General features: G+C 43.1%; 1 pseudogene; it reads right to left on the reverse strand.

Annotated features, from left to right (window-relative positions):
* Positions 1–2,444: 2,444 nt before the first annotated feature.
* Positions 2,445–20,215, reverse strand: LOC123998829 (annotated as a pseudogene).
* Between the last annotated feature and the right edge of the window lie 59 nt (positions 20,216–20,274).

Below are 20,274 nucleotides of genomic sequence, written 5' to 3' on the forward strand. Positions count from 1 at the left end.
AAATAATGGTGTTTACCACCATCTCTGTACCTCACACATACAATTTATCTGTAAGGTCTCTCAGTCGAGCAGGGAGGTTTTCCAATGTTTTGCAAAGAAGATGGGTAAAAAAAAAAGTATAAAAAATAAGATATAGAATTTTCCTTTGAACACGGTGAAGTTATTAATTACACTTTGGATGCGGTATCAATACACCCAGTCACAACAAAGATAAAGGTGTCCTTCCTAACTCAGTTGAGGAAGAGGAAGGAAGGATTTGACCATGAGGCCAATGGTGATTTAAAGCAGTTAGAGTTAAATGGCTGTAATAGGAGAAAACTGGAGGATGGATCAACAACATTGTGGTTACTCCACAATACTAACCTAAATGACAGAGTGAAAAGAAGGAAGCCTGTACAGAATACAAATATTCCAAAACATGTATTCTGTTTTCAATAAGGCACTAAAGTGATACTGTAAAATAATGTGGCAAAGAAATTAACTTTATGTCCTGAATACCAAGTGTTATGTTTGGGGCAAATACAACACAATACATCACTGAGTCACACTCTTCATATTTTCGAGCATGGTGGTGGCTGCATCATGTTATGGGTATGCTTGTCATCGTCAGAGAGTAGGGAGTATTTTTTTAAAGGATAAAAATAAAAAGAATAGGGCTAAGCACAGGCAAAGTCCTAAAGGAGAACCTGGTTCAGTCTGCTTTCCAACAGACACTGGGAGACAAATCCACCTTTCAGGAAGACCAGGAACCTGAAACACAAGGCCAAATATACACTGAGTATACCAAACATTAGGAACATCTTCTATGGCAAGACTTGAAAAATGCTATCTAGCAATGATCAACAACCTTGACAGAGCTTGAATAATTTTTAAAAGAATAAATGGGCAAATATTGTACAATCCTGGTTTGTAAAGCTTTGTAAAGCTCTTAGACTTACCCAGAAGGACTCAGATCTATAATCGCTGCCAAAATTGATTCTAACATGCATCGACTCAGGGGGATGAATACTTACCTAATTAAAATATATTAGTATTTTATTTTCCATTAATATAAAACAAGTTGCATTTTTGTGCCAGTTAGAGTATATTTTGTGTAGATCATTGACAAAATATGACAATTAAATCATTTTTAATCCCACTTTGTAACACAACAAAACGTGGAAAAAGTCAAGGGGTATTTTCAGAGATTCAACAACTACACAGCTGCAACCTGCTGCTGAAATCGCAATCTGTAAATTAGTCAGACAGACCAGAGAATAGACAGAATCTGTGTTGATCCTAAACCTATATTTACACAAATTATCATTCATTTCACAATTGCAGCTATGTTCCATGTCTGACCTGCAGGGCAAATATATTTATTGACTCTCAAGACACCCTCATGAGAACAAACACAAAGTAAAATGCTGATGAGGCTCATTATTTGTTTCAGTACTTCCCACCCATTATAGTTTCTGTTAGTTTCTGCATTAGGGAGACTACAGGGGAAAACACTTTTGTTTGTTTGGTGTTAAGGTCCATTCATCATAAAGACATTTCTCCAGCCTATTATAATTACAGAAATACCTCAGGACAGACCAAAACAATAAATGTGATTAAAACGCACTTAAACACAAGGAGAGATATGATTTGGTTGAATGCAGATACAAACGACAACAACGCCTTGGGGAGGACACAGTGCTTTTACTAATGAGAAATGTAGGTGTTGGAATGCTGCCTATCCTGACTTGACGTCATAAAGGAGGATCTAAAGTATGTAACACATGGTGCTGTGACTGTCATTCATTTGAGGTCTGTAGGTGTATGCGTTTCTCTCAAAGCTGTGGCTCAGCAGAGAGGTAGCTCCCTTCGGTGTAGTAAAGAATAAAATATAAAAAGCAGGCAATTTCACAGTGCGAATAGCACCATCAAGCAAACTGTTCTTGAGCCATAATGCAAGCATGAATGCAAAGTAAGGGTTGATATTAGCTTCCCTTTCTGATGTGCCTTTCTGGCCTTGGTCTTGTTCTGCTGATAAACTGGGTCAGATAGGCTGTTCCTTCAGAAAGTATTCATACCCCTTTACCTTTTTCCCCAGTTTGGTCAGAGGTCCAGCTCCAGGCAGAGTACTTATGTAAATGAGATTTTGCTGCATCTAATTTTCAATACATTTGCAAAAATGTCAAAAACATGTTTTCACTTTGTCATTATGGGGTATTGTGTGTAGATTGGCGAAGAAAAAAAAACATCTAGAATTTAGGCCGTAACAACAAAAATCAGCTTCGGTCAAGATGGAATTCACAGTGGTAGCAAACAGATTCTCAGGGCAACAGAGAATAGACTAATGGGGCTATAGTGCATACACGTTTGACAGCTTTTCTATACTAGTTGAAGCACTATAGTCAATCTATCATGTTATTGTTCGCCAAGCTATCTAGAAACAGAGAGAAAAAAAAAGCCAAGTATCAAGGAAATTAAGTTGTATTTTATCCATTAGACAAACATTTGTAAAACGCTAAAGTAGACAGAAAGACATATACAGGATGTGCATTTTGAAAACAGAACACTTAAAAAAAAATGTAATTACTCAAATTTGAAGGGGGGGGGAACAGGATAACAAAGACATGGTATCTTGCTGTAACACTTTCATAGATGTAATAAGCATAACCGATATCTCAACTCAAGTCCTTTTCATTGTAAAATATCTTCTTGAAGACAATGGCAGTTGTATTGAGGGAGCTTGGTGTCTTGATGTTGTTTACGAGCCTGCTTGGGATGCTCTTCATCAAAAGTTTTTGTAATGCAACAACCTGAAATGTAGTTGAGAAAAATAAACCAAATTATAATTCTGATATTTTGTATATTTATTTGTATCAATGATGATGTTTTTATTTTCTGCAGTCTGAGAAAAATATACACACAAAAAAAGAAGGAAAAACAAGAGACTCACCTAAAGAGAGGGGCATGGCCCTCGTTGTTGGCCAGGGAGAAGAAGCCGCTGTTTGGGGAGAAGTCCAGGCGGTGGGCCCTGTATATGGTTTTCCTCTGGAACGTCTGGAACGTGGGGAAGTTGGAGAAGTTGGGGAAGTTGGGGATATGAACCTGAAATGAGAAGGGTAGACACATGACACTTGATGACAGTGAAAGAGTGACATGGTTTTACTTCATTTTAAATCAATTCAAACTGTATTACTACCAAAGTCATGCTGCGATAAAACCTCTTATTTACAAGAGACCAGGTGTAGCTGTAATGATGACAAAGACAACATTAGGTGTGTGTGAGAGAGAGAGACTGACCAATCGGGCAGCCTCGTCGTCAGCCCTGGAGGCGATGGCCAGGATCTCAGAGGTGGGGTTGAAGCGGAGAGAGGTGGCGGAGGTCACCAGGTTCATGATGGCCTTCAGAGGCTTGGGGCTGTTCTGCCGCATACACTCCTCCTGGGAGTACATGTTCACCACACCTGCCGCTGACCTGAGATAATAGAAACGGTAGAAAAAGAATGTGAAAAACTTGTCTGCTACAGGTATACTATATGAAAAAATAGAATTGGGTTTTTCCACAAAATGGGTGCCTTTTGCATCCCTTTGATATTTTAAGTAGAAATTGTGCACAAGTATTACATTTTAAAAGCCTGTTATATTAAATTAGGTGCCCTTTAATTTAGAGCACATGGAGAATTCAATAAATCTGTTTTTTTTATATGAATAAAGAGTTGCTTACGTGCCAAAAACTCTGCATTTTGACATGTCCCTCCGTCAACCATGTGTCACCTCCAGGAAGATTTTAACCCACTTAACCCAAACATTTCTTCAAGTTTCACCATCATTCTACAACACTATTTTGTTATCCTTCTGAAGATAATTTATTTAATGTGATTCATTTACATCTGTCCTTCATTTTAAGATCAACCATGATACTTGAACTGAATTCTCGTTTTAATATAGTGAAACTATTCCTTTTAAAATATCCCCCCCCCCCCAAAAAAAACATAGAACACCTAATAGTCAAATCAGAATAAAAGCAGGTGAGATGGTTCTACTCTTTTTGGCCATTTTCTGGTGTTTTGTGGTGGAAAACTGAGGGGATCGAGCATAACATGTCAACCCTGTTACCCATGGATAGACAGGCTAGACATGTTAACTAATGTTCTTTTGTGAAGCTTGCATTTAAAGAACACTTCCTGTTGCACAAAACAAGATTCCATTCCCCCTGTCACGAGGAAATGTACAGCTGATTAAAGATGAAATCATCTACCCTGTTACTTTATTTGGCACCAACTATAATTGTTTTATTTAAACGCTTCAAGTGGGAAAACATGTTTTTTGTTGAACGTGCTCTTTATGACAGAATGTTAACATTTATTACACTTCTTAAAAAAGACACCTAATTGGTGGAACGACCCAACTATTCTGAAGGTTTTGTGGCAGAATCATACATTATTTTTATTTTTTTAAAGACATCTGAAGCAAGACAAACAGGACAATACACAAACATTGCAATGGTTTGATCACAATCGCTGCTGAATCATTACAGCATGGAAATGGTTGAATGAATAAATGAGCTACCCACCAACAACCTTATGTCACAAAACGACGCGAAAAATGTTGAAAACAAAATGGCTGACTCACCCGCAGGCCAGATACTGTCCGTTCTTGGATGCAGCCATGGAGGTCCCACTCACACAGCCATCATCTGTGAACCTGTTCAGGCATTTACTGCTCCTCATGTCCCATATATACACCTCACCCTCCTCTGCAACATCAAAAAGTTTTAGTACATACAGGTACCCATGTACAGCTTTAAAGGTGCAATATGCAGAACTCAATCTGCCATTTCTTTTTGCTAAAATGCTAATAGTTCGCCTGATTTCAGTTTGTGACAAAACAAGCAGTCATCACCAGGGCAGTGGTCACCTTGAGTCAAAATACATTATATTTTTAAACATGACAACAAACAAAAGCCTGAACCATTAACCTATTAAAAACTGTTCTGTAGCAATTAGGTTTGTAGTAGGATGTATTTTGGGGCGGCAGGTAGCCTCGTGGTTAGATCGTTGGACTAGTAACCGAAAAGTTGCTAGATCAAATCCCCGAGCTGACAAGTTAAAAATCTGTCGTTCTGAACAAGGCAGTTAACCCATTGTTCCTAAGCTGTCATTGTAAATAAGAAGTTGTTCTTAACTGACTTGCCTAGTTAAATAAAAGGTCAAAATAAAATATGCCCAATACTTTATCACTGCATATTGGCTATGCTTCAATTGCCCTGCTAATGTTGTTCTTCTCAGACCATTTTGAAATTATATTTCAAAAATTGTAGGTATATGATCACACTGGTAATAGATCATTTGCTGTATTACTTGAGGCACAGCTGAGTGAGCATAATCATTTGCTTTGATTTATTTTACTGGACTGATGACCTGCATCTGATGGTCAGTCTGAGTGGAAGGAGAGAGCAGTGGGGAAACTCATTTCTGCCTCATGCACCAATTCATGTTGTTTATCCCATGGCCACTTAGTCAAATATTACTCTATATAAAAAAAAGAGGCAGACGGCTAATAACACTTTGCTATACTGCTTGCAGTGTGAGTGGATGTAGGGAGAACGCGCATTGACAGTGCTGAATAACAACTTCAACATGAACTTACTGATAAAAAAACAGTCATGGTTTTAAAAGTTTTGAAATCTCAGTATCAACTTTGCTGTGCGCTCGAGGCTTCTTTTTACCATCTATGGCTTGAGGAAACTGTGCATACACAGTGATCTGAGCTATCTGATTGGCCAGAGGTAGGCCTGTAGGTGCACTTGATTTGATCTTTGGGCCTGCCGGGTAAGTGGAGTTCTACCTTCAGACACATGACATTTTTCAAAATGGGAACACTTTGCCTTCCCAGTGTTAGGGCTGCTGAATCAAGTGTACCTACCACCAACAGCACAAAACAAATAAAAAATAATAGGGACACAAGGATTTATCGCTGTTGTTTTTTTACAGAAATGTTTGGTGACCGACTTGGACCACTGAGAACCATCTCTGTTAAATATATTTTCCATAAACAAAAATATTGTTTGAAGCTTGTTTGAAGCTGTACAAAACCAAAAGTAAAAGCATAGAAATATCGCACATACAACAAATCTACTGCTTCCAAAGAGAATGACAGATCTATAACTCACATTTCTATGTGAATTTGGTCAGCTCGCCCAAAAAGTCACATATTGCAGCTTTAACTAAAATCAACTAAAAAAGGTTTTAGGATGTGATTGGGATGTTAGGCTGTGTGTCTTTTTAGACCAGGGTAAAAACCCACCAGAATTGGTGAAGACTTTGCTGCCGTCGTGGGAGAAAGCCACTCCTGCGATGTTTCCGTTGATCTTCATGCTGTTCACTACCTCCTTAGTCTGAAAAAACAACAGTGAGAATATACAGACATTTAAGCAATGCATGTATACACCGGATCCAAAACGGAGTCTTGTGTTTTGATCCATTTTGGTTGCATGGTATACCAGGTATTTGCCATCTACAATCACCTACCTTCATTGTTAACACGTGGAGGTATCCGGAGGTGCCAGTGAGAAGAGGGATTCTCCATCAGGGGAGACTTCAAACTCTTTCACTCTCTGTTCCCTCAGACCTAAGGGACAACAATATTTGTTACTGCACTCAATCACACAACCAGTCACTCACCCACTACCCATTTAAAAAAAATAACAGTCTGGCTGAGAATATACAGTGATTTTATCTTTTAACCAATCACAGAACACAATAATTTGCTCGGTAACAACTAGGCTTGGGCAGTATACCGTCAATACAGTTGAAACTTTATTTTTTATACATTTTAATATTTGTAGCTACTTTAAGTAAATACCTGCAGTCCATTTGAGCAATACGTTAGGACATAAAGCAGTTCCCATTCTTCATTTCCCCCGGTCACATAATGTTTCATTATGAAGCTTACCGTTAGTTCCCAGTAACGTGGTGTTTGGTTTACAAGCACACCGATGAGAGACTGGAGCCTTGTGAGTCACTCAATGTTTTGCACCACGTGCCAGGTGATCTAGGGGCGGCAGGTAGCCTGGCAGGTAGGAGAGTTGGGCCAGTAACCGAAAGGTTGCTGGTTCGAATCCCCGAGCTGACAAGTCAAAAATCTGTCGTTCTGCCCCAGAGTAAGGCAGTTAACCCACTGTTCCCCAGGCGCTGTTGATGCCGATTAAGGCAGCATCCCGCACCTCTCGGAATTAAAAGGGGTTGGGTTAAATGCGTAAGACACATTTCAGTTGAATACGTTCAGTTGTACAACTGACTAGGTATCTCCCTTTCCCCTTGTTACACAACTAAATGTTTGCCAGCTAGATATCAAATAAAATGTTATTTGTCACATGCACAGTGAATTGCTTAAAAGTGTTCACTCAAATCAACAAATAAAATAGAAAAATTAAAAATTAAAGAGCAACGATAAAATAACTAACGAGGCTAAACACAGGGGGTACCGGTACAGAGTCAATGTGCGGGGCCCAGGTTTGTCGAGGTAAAATGTACAAAAGCTGAAGAACATACGCACATCCAGGTACTTTCCACGGGTGCTGGAGTTGTAAGCACACTCATGGAAAACAGAAAGAAAAACGCTGCACACTGCTGCTCATGCTCCCAGGTAAGGTCCTGGATGGCAGGAAGATTGGCTCCAGTGACGTACTGGGCCGTAAACACTACCCTATGTAGTCCCTTGCGGTCGGAGGCTGAGCAGTTGCCATACTAGGCGGCTGTAAAACTTTGAGGATCTGAGGACCAATGCTAAATCTTTTCAGTCTCCTGAGGGGGAATAGGTTTTGTCGTGCCCTCTGTCTTGGTGTGTTTGGACCATGACAGTTTGTTGGTGATGTGGACACCAAGGAACTTGGGGGCGTACTCAACCCTCCTTTTCCTGTAGTCCACGATCATCTCCTTTGTCTTGATCATGTTGAGGGAGAGGTTGTTGGCGACCTCTCTATAGGCTGTCTCATCGTTGTCAGTGATCAGGCCTACCAACGTGTGTCGTCGGCAAACTTCATGATGTTGTTGGAGTCGTGCTTGGCCATGCAGTCATGGGTGAACAGGGAGTACACGAGGAGACTGAGCACGCGCCCCTCGAGGATCAGCGTGGCGGATCTGTTGTTACCTACCCTTACCACCTGGGGGAGGCCCGTCAGGAAGTCTAGGATCCAGTTGCAGAGGTAGGTGTTTAGGCCCAGGGTCCTTAGCTTAGTGATGAGGGCAATATGGTGTTGAACGCTGAGCTGTAGTCAATGAATAGCATTCTAACATTACTTTTGTCCAGGTGGGAAAGAGCAGTGAGGAGTGCAACAGAGATTGCTTCATCCGTGGATCTGTTAGGATGGTATGTGAATTGGAGTGGGTCTAGGGTATCCGGGAGGATGCTGTTGATGTGAGCCATGACCAGCCTTTCAAAGCACTGCATGGCTACAGACGTGAGTGCTACGGGTCGGTAGTCATTTTAGGCAGGTTACCTTGGTATTCTCGGGCACAGGAACTATGGTGGCCTGCTTGAAACATGTTGGTCAGGGACTGGTGAAAAGATCAGTGAAGACACTTGCCAGTTGGTCAGCGCATGCTCGGAGTTCACATCCTTGTAATCCGTCTGGCCCTGCGGCCTTGTGAATGTTGACATGTTTAAAAGTCTTATTCAGTGCCATCAGAGACTCTGGGTTCGCGCCCAGGCTCTGTCGTAACCGGCTGCGACCGGGAGGTCCGTGGGGCGACGCACAATTGGCCTAGAGTCGTTGGGGTTAGGGAGGGCTTGGCCGGTAGGGGAATCCTTGTCTCATCGCGCACCAGCGACTCCTGTGGCGGGTCGGGCGCAGTGCGCGCTAACCAAGGTTGCCAGGTGCACGGTGTTTCCTCCGACACATTGGTGCGGCTGGCTTCCGTGTTGGAATGGCGCTGTGTTAAGAAGCAGTGCGGCTTGGTTGGGTTGTGTATCGGAGGGCGCATGACTTTCAACCTTCGTCTCTCCCGAGCCCGTACGGGAGTTGTAGCGATGAGACAAGATAGTAGCTACTAAAACAATTGGATACCACGAAATTGGGGAGAAAAAGGGGTACAATTCAAAACAAAAAAATCAAAGAAAAAGGTCTTACATCAGCTGCGGAGAGCGTGATCACACAGTCGTCCGGAACAACTGGTGCTCTCTTGCGTGCTTCAGTGTTGCTTGTCTTGAAGCGCGCATAGAAGTCATTTAGCTTGTCTGGTTCGCTTGTGTCACTGGGCAGCTCGCGGCTGTGCTTCCCTTTGTAGTCCGTAATAGTTTGCAAGTCCTGCCACATCCGACGAGCGTCGAAGCCAGTGTAGTAAGATTCAATCTTAGTCCTGTATTGACTTTTTGCCTGTTTAATGGTTCGGAGTAGGGCAGAGCAGGATTTCTTATAAACGTCTGGATTAGAATCCCACTCCTTGAAAGTGACAGCTCTACTCTTTCGCTCAGTCCGGATGTTGCCTGTAATCCTTGGCTTATGTACTGTAGCGGTTTCAGGGGTTGTGTGGTGGATGGACGTTATGTGCCTGCAAGGTTTCTTTGTTTTCTGGCTGCCAGGACCATGGACAGCTCAGAGGAAACTGCCAGACTGCAGTAGAACAGCCATACCTGTCTCCAGTTGTAATTAGAGACTAAACGGCAGACAGATAAATCCAATCATGGGGCTCTACTTAACCGCGCCCTGGGTTTGTTTCTTTGTCTTTCCTTTGTCCCAGGCAGGTGAACGAGGAGGCGGCTATTGGAGAGACTGAACATACGGTAGAGGAAGTGGTTTACCGGAATAATGGAACTGGAGATTTCAACAAGGAGTGAACCCCAAAGACCAAGAGTGGAGGACCTTTCACTGGTGACGACGTATTTACTTTGAGTTTTGTATATCACGAACCCTGCAGGTACCTGAAAAAATAATGGACTGGTGGTGTGTGTTTGTATGTGTAAACCCTGCCGTACCAGATTATGGCGCCGAAACCGCCACAGTACGTACTGTTACTGTGTGGACGACATCATCGATGCACTTATAGATGAAGCCAGTGACTCATGTTGTGTACTCAATGCCATCGGAAGAATCCCAAAACATATTCTAGTCTGTGCTAGCAAAACAGTCCTGACGCTTAGAATCTGCGTCATCTGACCACTTCCGTATTGAGTGATTCACTGGTACTTCTTGCTTTAGTTTTTGCTTGTAGGCAGGAATCTGGAGGATTGAATTATGGTCAGATTTGCCAAATGGAGGGCGAGGGAGAGCTTTGTACACGCCTCTGTGTGTGGTGTAAAGATGAGCGAGAGGTTTTCTTTACCCTCTCGTTGCACATGCTAGTAGAAATTAAGTCAAAAGGATTTAAGTTTCCCTGCATTAAAGTCCCCGGCCACTAGGAGCGCCGCCTCTGGATAAGCATTTTCTTGTTTGCTTATGGCCTTATACAGCTCGTTGAGTGTGATCTTAGTGCCAGCATCGGTTTGTAGTGCTAAATAAATAGTGTGGTCTAAAGCTTAACATGAGATACTCTACCTCAGGCAAACTAAACCTTGAGACTTAGTTAATATCAGAATTCGTGCACCAGCTTTTATTGACAAATAGACACAGACTGCCACCCCTTGCACGGAAAACCCAGCCAGCTGTATGTTATCCATGCCGTCGTTCAGCCACGACTTGTGAAACGCAAGATATTACAGTTTTTAATGTCCCGTTGGTAGGATAGTCTTGATCTGAGTTCATTATCCAATAATTGCACGTTGGCTAATAGGACTGCCTCCAGTATTTATGCTGCAGTAGTTTATGTGTCGGGGGGCTAGGTTCAGTTTGTTATATCTGGAGTACTTCTCCAGTCCTATTCAGTGTCCTGTGTGAATTTAAGTGTGCTCTCTCTAATTCTCTTTCTTTCTCTCTCGGACGACCTGGGCCCTAGGACCATGCCTCAGGACTACCTGACATGATGACTCCTTGCTGCCCCCAGTCCACCTGGCCGTGCTGCTGCTCCAGTTTCAACTGTTCTGCCTTATTATTATTGGACCATGCTGGTCATTTATGGACATTTTAACATCTTGGCCATGTTCTGTTATAATCTCCACCCGGTACAGTCAGAAGAGGACAGGCCACCCCACATAGCCTAGTTCCTCTCTCGGTTTTGGCCTTTCTAGGGAGTTTTTCCTAGCCACCGTGCTTCTACACCTGCATTGCTTGCTGTTTGGGGTTTTCGGCTGGGTTTCTGTACAGCACTTTGAGATATCAGCTGATGTACGAAGGGCTATATAAATACATTTGATTTGATTTGACTGATCCACTCGCTGTCGGATTCTTACTACATTTTACATTACATTTAAGTCATTTAGCAGACGCTCTTATCCAGAGCGACTTACAAATTGGTGCGTTCACCTTATGACATCCAGTGGAGCAGCCACTTTACAATAGTGCATCTAAATCTTTTAAGGGGGGTGAGAAGGATTACTTTATCCTATCCTAGGTATTCCTTAAAGAGGTGGGGTTTCAGGTGTCTCCGGAAGGTGGTGATTGACTCCGCTGTCCTGGTGTCGTGAGGGAGTTTGTTCCACCATTGGGGGGCCAGAGCAGCGAACAGTTTTGACTGGGCTGAGCGGGAACTGTACTTCCTCAGTGGTAGGGAGGCGAGCAGGCCAGAGGTGGATGAACGCAGTGCCCTTGTTTGGGTGTAGGGCCTGATCAGAGCCTGGAGGTACTGAGGTGCCGTTCCCCTCACAGCTCCGTAGGCAAGCACCATGGTCTTGTAGCGGATGAGAGCTTCAACTGGAAGCCAGTGGAGAGAGCGGAGGAGCGGGGTGACGTGAGAGAACTTGGGAAGGTTGAACACCAGACGGGCTGCGGCGTTCTGGATGAGTTGTAGCGGTTTAATGGCACAGGCAGGGAGCCCAGCCAACAGCGAGTTGCAGTAATCCAGACGGGAGATGACAAGTGCCTGGATTAGGACCTGCGCCGCTTCCTGTGTGAGGCAGGGTCGTACTCTGCGGATGTTGTAGAGCATGAACCTAGGCACCCCGACCTACACCAACTCATTCAAGGGTTTATTATTTTTACTATTTTCATCATAGTTGAATAGAGAAGACAAACTATAAAATAACATATGGAATCATGTAGGAACCCCAAAATTTGTAAACAAATCTAAATATATTTTTGATTCTTCAAAGTAGCCACCCTTTGCCTTGATGACAGCTTTGCACACTCTTGGCATTCTCTCAACCAGCTTCACCTGGAATGCTTTTCCAACAGTATTGACGGAGTTACCACATATGCTGAGCACTTGTTGGCTGCTTTTCCTTCACTCCAAATCAAATCATCCCAAACCATCTCAATTGGGTTGAGGTTGGGTGATTGTGGAGGCCAGGTCATCTGATGCAGCACTCCATCACTCTCCTTCTTGGTCAAATAGCCCTTACACAGCCTGGAGGTGTGTTAGGTCATTGTCCTGTTGAAAAACAAATGATAGTCCTACTAAGCGCAAACCAGATGGGAATGGCGTATCACTGCAGAATGCTGTGGTAGCCATGCTGGTTAAGTATGCCTTGAATTCTAAATAAATCACTGACAGCGTCACCAGCAAAGCACTGCCACACCACCACCTCCATGTTTCACGGTGGGATCCACACATGCGGAGATCATCCGTTCACCTACTCTGACTCAGACACAGCGGTTGGAACCAATAATCTCAAATTTGGACTCATCAGACCAAAGTACAGATTTTATCCGGTCTAATGTCCATTGCTCGTGTTTCTTGGCCCAAGAAAGTCTAGTGGTTTCATTGCAGCAATTCAACCATGAAGGCCTGATTCACGCAGTCTCCTCTGAACAGTTGTTGTTGAGATGTGTCCGTTACTTGAACTCTGTGAGGTATATATATATAATGAACGTATCCTCTGCAGCAGAGGTAACACTGGGTCTTCCTTTCCTGTGGCGGTCCTCATGAGAGTTACATCATAGCGCTTGATGGCTTTTGCGACTGCGCCTGAAGAAACTTTCAAAGTTCTTGACATTTTCTGGATTGACTAACCTTCATGTCTTAAAGTAATGCTGGACTGTCATTTCTCTTTGATTATTCTTGCCATAATATGGACTTGGTCTTTTACCAAATAGGTCTCTTCTGTATACAACCCCTACCTTGTCACAACACAACTGATTGTCTCAAACAGTTTAAGGAAAGAAATTCCACAAATTAACATTTAACAAGGCACACCTGTTAATTGAAATGCATTCTAGGTGACTACCTCACAAAGCTGGTTGAGAGAATGTCAAGAGTGTGCAAAGCTGTCATCAAGACAAAGGGTGACTATTTCGAAGAATTTCAAATATAAAATATATACCCGGCACCATTAAATTCCATTAAAATATATCTTATAACTATTAATTGAACCGTCTAAAATGTGCTAAATACTCTGCAGTTGTGCATTTAGTTTGCTAACTTACAGTAGTTATATAGCTGGTTAGCTTCTTGCAAAAAACAAGCTTCTCCTGGTAACAGCAGAGAATGCCCTCCTGGATCAAGAGCCTTGCCGTCTAATATTTGTTTTGTGTGTGTGCAGCAAATTGTGAGGATTGTTTTTTTGTTTTTTGTATAACTTTGAGCAGGGATGTCTGTCCTACAATTAACTTAGGTCAGAGACTGTATAAAATTTGACATGTACTTGTTAGCATTGCTAACCTTCGGTTTACAGAGGCTCAGTGGGGTTTGTGTTCAGTGCCAGTATTGCCTTATATCTTGGGATGGCACAAGGTCAGTATAAAGGATTGACAATCTCAATACCCCCCAAGCCTAGTAATGAAAGGCTATGTCCCTACCTAGCAGCCAACGGGTTAGATTACTACCTAACAGCCAACGGTTTAGATTACTACCTAACAGCCAACGGTTTAGATTACTACCTAACAGCCAACGGGTTAGATTACTACCTAACAGCCAACTGGTTAGATTCCTACCTAACAGCCAACTGGTTAGATTACTACCTAACAGCCTTGGGGTTCTAGTGACTCCTCATTGCTTCCTCCTCCTCACCCCTGACAGTGTGGACTGGGATGACCTTGCCCTCCATCATGTCGTAGATGTAAAACAGCTTGTTCCTGAAACTGGTGGCCACCACCTGCTCCCCGTCCACGCTGAACTGGGCCTTGTGTACCGGGAACTTCTCCAGGTGAATACTCTGAATCATAGGATTGGTCTTCCCATCAACCTGGAGAGGAAGGAGAGACATTTAGAGTGAGGTAGAAGGTAATTCATTAAAGTACAAACTTGTCTGTTAGTGTGCGAAGCTGTCATCAAGACAAAGGATGGCTACTTTGGTAGTCCATTGAAAGTTAGTATTTTTTTAGGGGCGTATAGTTTGTATGGTCAAACAAAAGACCTGGAGGATATTATTAAAAGCATATAGTCCCAACTGGCCCGTTTATGACGTTCCCTATACCATGTCTCACGATGACAGCCACAAGAATGCCTGAGAGAAGACTGAAGCTGATGAGTAAAATGAATACCTGGAACAGAGAGATGGACTGGTCGAGCCCTGCTGTCATGACAACCTGGGCGGAGGGGTGGAACTGCACCGTGGTCAGCCGGTCCTCAAGACGGCCGGTCGTTGTTGGCGTGTAGGCACTTTTTCATCTGCAAGAGAGTTAAATACATCCAGCATAAAACGTACAATAACAATACTCTATTTGAAAATAATCTATTTTATTTAACTATGGATGTCAGTTAAGAACAAATTCTTATTTACAATGATGGCCTACCCCGGCCAAACCTGAACAACGCTGGGCCAAATGTGCGGCGCCCTATGGGACACCCAATCACGGCCGGATGTGATACAGCCTAGATTCGAACCAGGGACTGCAGTGACACTGAGATGCAGTGCCTTAGACAGCTGCGCCACTCGGGAGCCCACTATTGTGATATCGATTGTGAAAACCACATGATCTAATACTGGAAAATGTCATGGTTTTATAACTCCCAAATCTCTAAAGAACTCTGGTTAGAGTCCCCATTTGCAGTCAGAGAGAGAGCTGGTTGTTTTACTCAAACTTAATCTCAAATTTAGTAGTGGTGAGATGATAGGAGAACAGAACTCACCCGTATGATTCCTTTGGGAAGACTGTCGGATGAGCCAACAGAGTTGCCCGTCTTCCTCATCAGGTCATCTCCATCCTCATCATCAGAGTCATCTTTAGTTTTTGAAAATAGACACATCTTTCATTGAAAAGAAACAAATTAGATTCAGCAGCGTGCCAATTTTTTCTTGAGCGGATGGTCAGTGGGCCGGAACATAATTACAAATCATTTGTAGACTTCAAATTGAGAAGTCCAAACATATATACAATGTTATTAAAGCAATCATTTCAAACAGTCTATACCATGAAAAGAGTAGGTGTTCATAATGTTTTGTACACTTAGTGTGTATCTTTTGTGGTCCTTCTGTAGCTCAGTTGGTAGAGCATGGCGCTTGTAACGCCAGGGTAGTGGGTTCGATCCCCGGGACCACCCATACGTAGAATGTATGCACACATGACTGTAAGTCGCTTTGGATAAAAGTGTCTGCTAAATGGCATATATTATTTATTATTATTATTATATTATGCATGGAAATACTTTGGAACAGATTTCCAAAATTAAATCACTTGGAGCTGACTTGGTGTTTTTACAGTCTTATGTTAAAATCATTTTATATATATATATATATATATATAAATGTTTTTAACATAAGACTGTAAAAATATATATATATATATATATATATAACTTCAGAAAACTTGGGAGGGCGAAATAAAATCACCAAAATTTGGCCAGCGGCAGTCAGTTGGGGGAACCCTGCTATATACCCTCTCATCATTATATAGTAGTGTCATTTAATTATTTAATCAGTGTTCATAAATTCCAATTATATTTATCTGTCTGATACCCAGAGGTTGTAAAGCTCTGGTCTTAAATAAAACAGACAGAATTCCCAGCTCACAATTGATCAGATCCCAATTTATTTGCGAGAGCTCTCAAGTTTTCCCAAATACATTCCTTCTTATACATTTACATTTAAGTCATTTAGCAGACGCTCTTATCCAGAGCGACTTACAAATTGGTGCATTCACCTTATGACATCCAGTGGAGCAGCCACTTTACAATAGTGCATCTAAATCTTTTAAGGGGGGTGAGAAGGATTACTTTATCCTATCCTAGGTATTCCTTAAAGAGGTGGGGTTTCAGGTGTCTCCGGAAGGTGGTGATTGACTCCGCTGTCCTGGCGTCGTGAGGGAGTTTGTTCCACCATTGGGGGGCCAGAGCAGCGAACAGTTTTGACTGGGCTGAGCGGGAACTGTACTTCCTCAGTGGTAGGGAGGCGAGCAGGCCAGAGGTGGATGAACGCAGTGCCCTTGTTTGGGTGTAGGGCCTGATCAGAGCCTGGAGGTACTGAGGTGCCGTTCCCCTCACAGCTCCGTAGGCAAGCACCATGGTCTTGTAGCGGATGCGAGCTTCAACTGGAAGCCAGTGGAGAGAGCGGAGGAGCGGGGTGACGTGAGAGAACTTGGGAAGGTTGAACACCAGACGGGCTGCGGCGTTCTGGATGAGTTGTAGCGGTTTAATGGCACAGGCAGGGAGCCCAGCCAACAGCGAGTTGCAGTAATCCAGACGGGAGATGACAAGTGCCTGGATTAGGACCTGCGCCGCTTCCTGTGTGAGGCAGGGTCGTACTCTGCGGATGTTGTAGAGCATGAACCTAGGCACCCCGACCTACACCAACTCATTCAAGGGTTTATTATTTTTACTATTTTCATCATAGTTGAATAGAGAAGACAAACTATAAAATAACATATGGAATCATGTAGGAACCCCAAAATTTGTAAACAAATCTAAATATATTTTTGATTCTTCAAAGTAGCCACCCTTTGCCTTGACAGCTTTGCACACTCTTGGCATTCTCTCAACCAGCTTCACCTGGAATGCTTTTCCAACAGTATTGACGGAGTTACCACATATGCTGAGCACTTGTTGGCTGCTTTTCCTTCACTCCAAATCAAATCATCCCAAACCATCTCAATTGGGTTGAGGTTGGGTGATTGTGGAGGCCAGGTCATCTGATGCAGCACTCCATCACTCTCCTTCTTGGTCAAATAGCCCTTACACAGCCTGGAGGTGTGTTAGGTCATTGTCCTGTTGAAAAACAAATGATAGTCCCACTAAGCGCAAACCAGATGGGAATGGCGTATCACTGCAGAATGCTGTGGTAGCCATGCTGGTTAAGTATGCCTTGAATTCTAAATAAATCACTGACAGCATCACCAGGCCTGATCAGAGCCTGGAGGTACTGAGGTGCCGTTCCCCTCACAGCTCCGTAGGCAAGCACCATGGTCTTGTAGCGGATGCGAGCTTCAACTGGAAGCCAGTGGAGAGAGCGGAGGAGCCGGGTGACGTGAGAGAACTTGGGAAGGTTGAACACCAGACGGGCTGCGGCGTTCTGGATGAGTTGTAGGGGTTTAATGGCACAGGCAGGGAGCCCAGCCAACAGCGAGTTGCAGTAATCCAGACGGGAGATGACAAGTGCCTGGATTAGGACCTGCGCCGCTTCCTGTGTGAGGCAAGGTCGTACTCTGCGGATGTTGTAGAGCATGAACCTACAGGAACGGGCCACCGCCTTGATGTTAGTTGAGAACGACAGGGTGTTGTCCAGGATCATGCCAAGGTACTTAGCGCTCTGGGAGGAGGACACAATGGAGTTGTCAACCGTGATGGCGAGATCATGGAACGGGCAGTCCTTCCCCGGGAGGAAGAGCAGCTCCGTCTTGCCGAGGTTCAGCTTGAGGTGGTGATCCGTCATCCACACTGATATGTCTACGCACATACATACATGAGTCTAACCAGTTTACAACCCCTCAGCTGACAGTTCCAGGCTCCCCCAGACACCATAACCCTGGAGGAGCCCTCCCTGTCCTCTCTTATCTCCACATACTTTCCTTTCTTCCTAGGTACATCCCATATAACCCCTTCCTAATGAACAAACATTATTTAATACTACAAGACAGGGTAGAATTCTTGCCAGTTATAGTGCAGTATACCTCATTTAGTCATTATTGATTTTTTTTTAAATCGCATAACAAGTAGGTAATCATCAGTGAGGGGCATCTCTCATAACATATTACATGGACCATAGATGTTGATTACCAAAATGTGAGTTTACCTTCTTTCTTATTCTTTTTCCAGACTTTTGACTCTGCCCAGGACGGCATTCCACCCGTTGCTTTTTGGAACCTGGCAAAAATGTGTTGGAAGTGTGAGTTTGAACCACCAGATCCCAGTGGTATTTACTCCATGGCTTTGTTACTAACATCCACTTACTGTTCCTTCATCCTCTGCTGTAACTTCTGTTTGGACATCTTGGCCATCTTGCGTCACTCTTGGTCAGGTCTCTACGGAACCGGTGTGTCATGTCCACTCTTAAGAAACGGGAGAGAAAGGTCATGGAAGAATAAACATAGTGAAGTTAACTGCTAGGGATGTAACCGATACGCATCAGGCCCTGGTTCAAATGCGAAAGACCATGGACCATGCATCGGTCAGAGAATCGATTCAAACGTTTTAAAGTGTCAGTTCACTTTTTTTTTTTTGAAGGTTTTGCTCGTGTTCCTTTCTTTCTTTCTACCTTCCAAAAATGCCTCTGATCTTTTGTGAAAGCTAATGCGTCCTCTCCTTCAGCGTCAAACTAAGCATGCAACTGCGTTGACAGTCATTGATCTACAAGTCATTTTACATGTCACACAACCCCGAGCAATGTCAGTAGCCTACTCAAACTGTGCGCTGCTGCTTCGCATCGCATCGATTTCGCATCGATTTGTTCTTCTCATCAAACCAAATCGTTGCAAACTAAAACGTGTCATTCCTGCGAGTGAGTGCTTGACTGGGGTAGGAGCTCACCGGAGCAGAGGACCAGCACCTCAAATGTTCTACTGCTTTGAGCTCCTGTTCATCTTATAGAATATTAGCTCAAAAGGTATTGTGGCGCTCCTGCACCTAAATATAAAACGGTATCGGCCCCCAAAATGAGTACCGGAACCTATTTCAGTCCAAGTCAAGCACTACTTTCTGTATCATACTGGAGCCCATGTATCTAGATACATATCAATTCATCTTCAAAAAAGAAAGATGCATATCACTGGTAACGGCTCTTACAAGCAATGTTTGATTCACATATCAATGTAATTGACATTAGGATTTACATGACTACAGCTATGATGTAGAAACATGAAGTGAGAAGCATTTGCACATGATGATGCTGAAAAGAAACAATAAGACACCGTTGTTGCAGGTACTAACTCTTCCTCCAGATCATCATCATCATCATCCTCCCACACCGCTGTCCTGGTTGTCTGAACCGTCAGCCGTGCTTCATCCTCTACATCGGATTCGCTGGAATCGTCATCATCCAGAAGTGTGGCACCGCCATCCTCTCTGTCCTGTTTGACAAGAAATTGATTTGATAAAAACTGACTGCAATGAAACTAAAAAAGTAAACGATATGTGACAGACGGATATGACACTGGAGATTATTAGTCTAGTACCTGGTTGTAACTAGCTATTAATCAATATTGGATTTACATCTATGCTATGCTGACAATGTGACAACATAATCCAGAGAACCTTGGCAGGCAGGGTCATTCTGCATGGAATCAGGGGTGTATTCATTACGCCGACGTTTCGGATTGGAATGGCAACCGTAAAATTAAAACTACAACTTCCGTTTAAGAACCCAACAGATTTTACGTCACGTTGAAGAGCGTTTGGAGTTGTTGCAAAACGTTTTGTAACAGACGAAACGTTAAGCTACAGAACCGGCGTAATGAATACACCCTAGATGTAACTAATGAATTCCTACCTTCACGAGCCTTTCCACAAGATCATCTTCAGCACCAAAAACAAGATATTCAAGAAGTTTTACAGATGCATCTTCTTCGCCTAAAACAGTCACTGCTTGGGCGTTTTTGTGTCTTTTTAACACTTCTTCCTCGTAGTCAGGCTCTGGTTCCGAGACTCTCTTCATCGTCTCTCTCCCCTTTCTAGAGTGTATACCGACTCTGTCCATGTTTATCGTTTAAACCTTAGCATATGAAACGAATTGCAAATTGTCTCAGGATACACTAGAATTTAGCAAGATTCAGTAGACCCCTAGATGTGCTAGCTAGCCTTTTACAATAACATGCCTCATGCGCCGAATGTTTTCCACATGGACTGGCTGCAACGCTGTGTTAGTTGTGAGCAAAGTCAACGCGTGGCTGCACTATTTCAC

The sequence above is a fragment of the Oncorhynchus gorbuscha genome, linkage group LG16, assembly GCF_021184085.1.
Source record: "Oncorhynchus gorbuscha isolate QuinsamMale2020 ecotype Even-year linkage group LG16, OgorEven_v1.0, whole genome shotgun sequence".
Classification (NCBI taxonomy): Eukaryota; Metazoa; Chordata; class Actinopteri; order Salmoniformes; family Salmonidae; genus Oncorhynchus; species Oncorhynchus gorbuscha.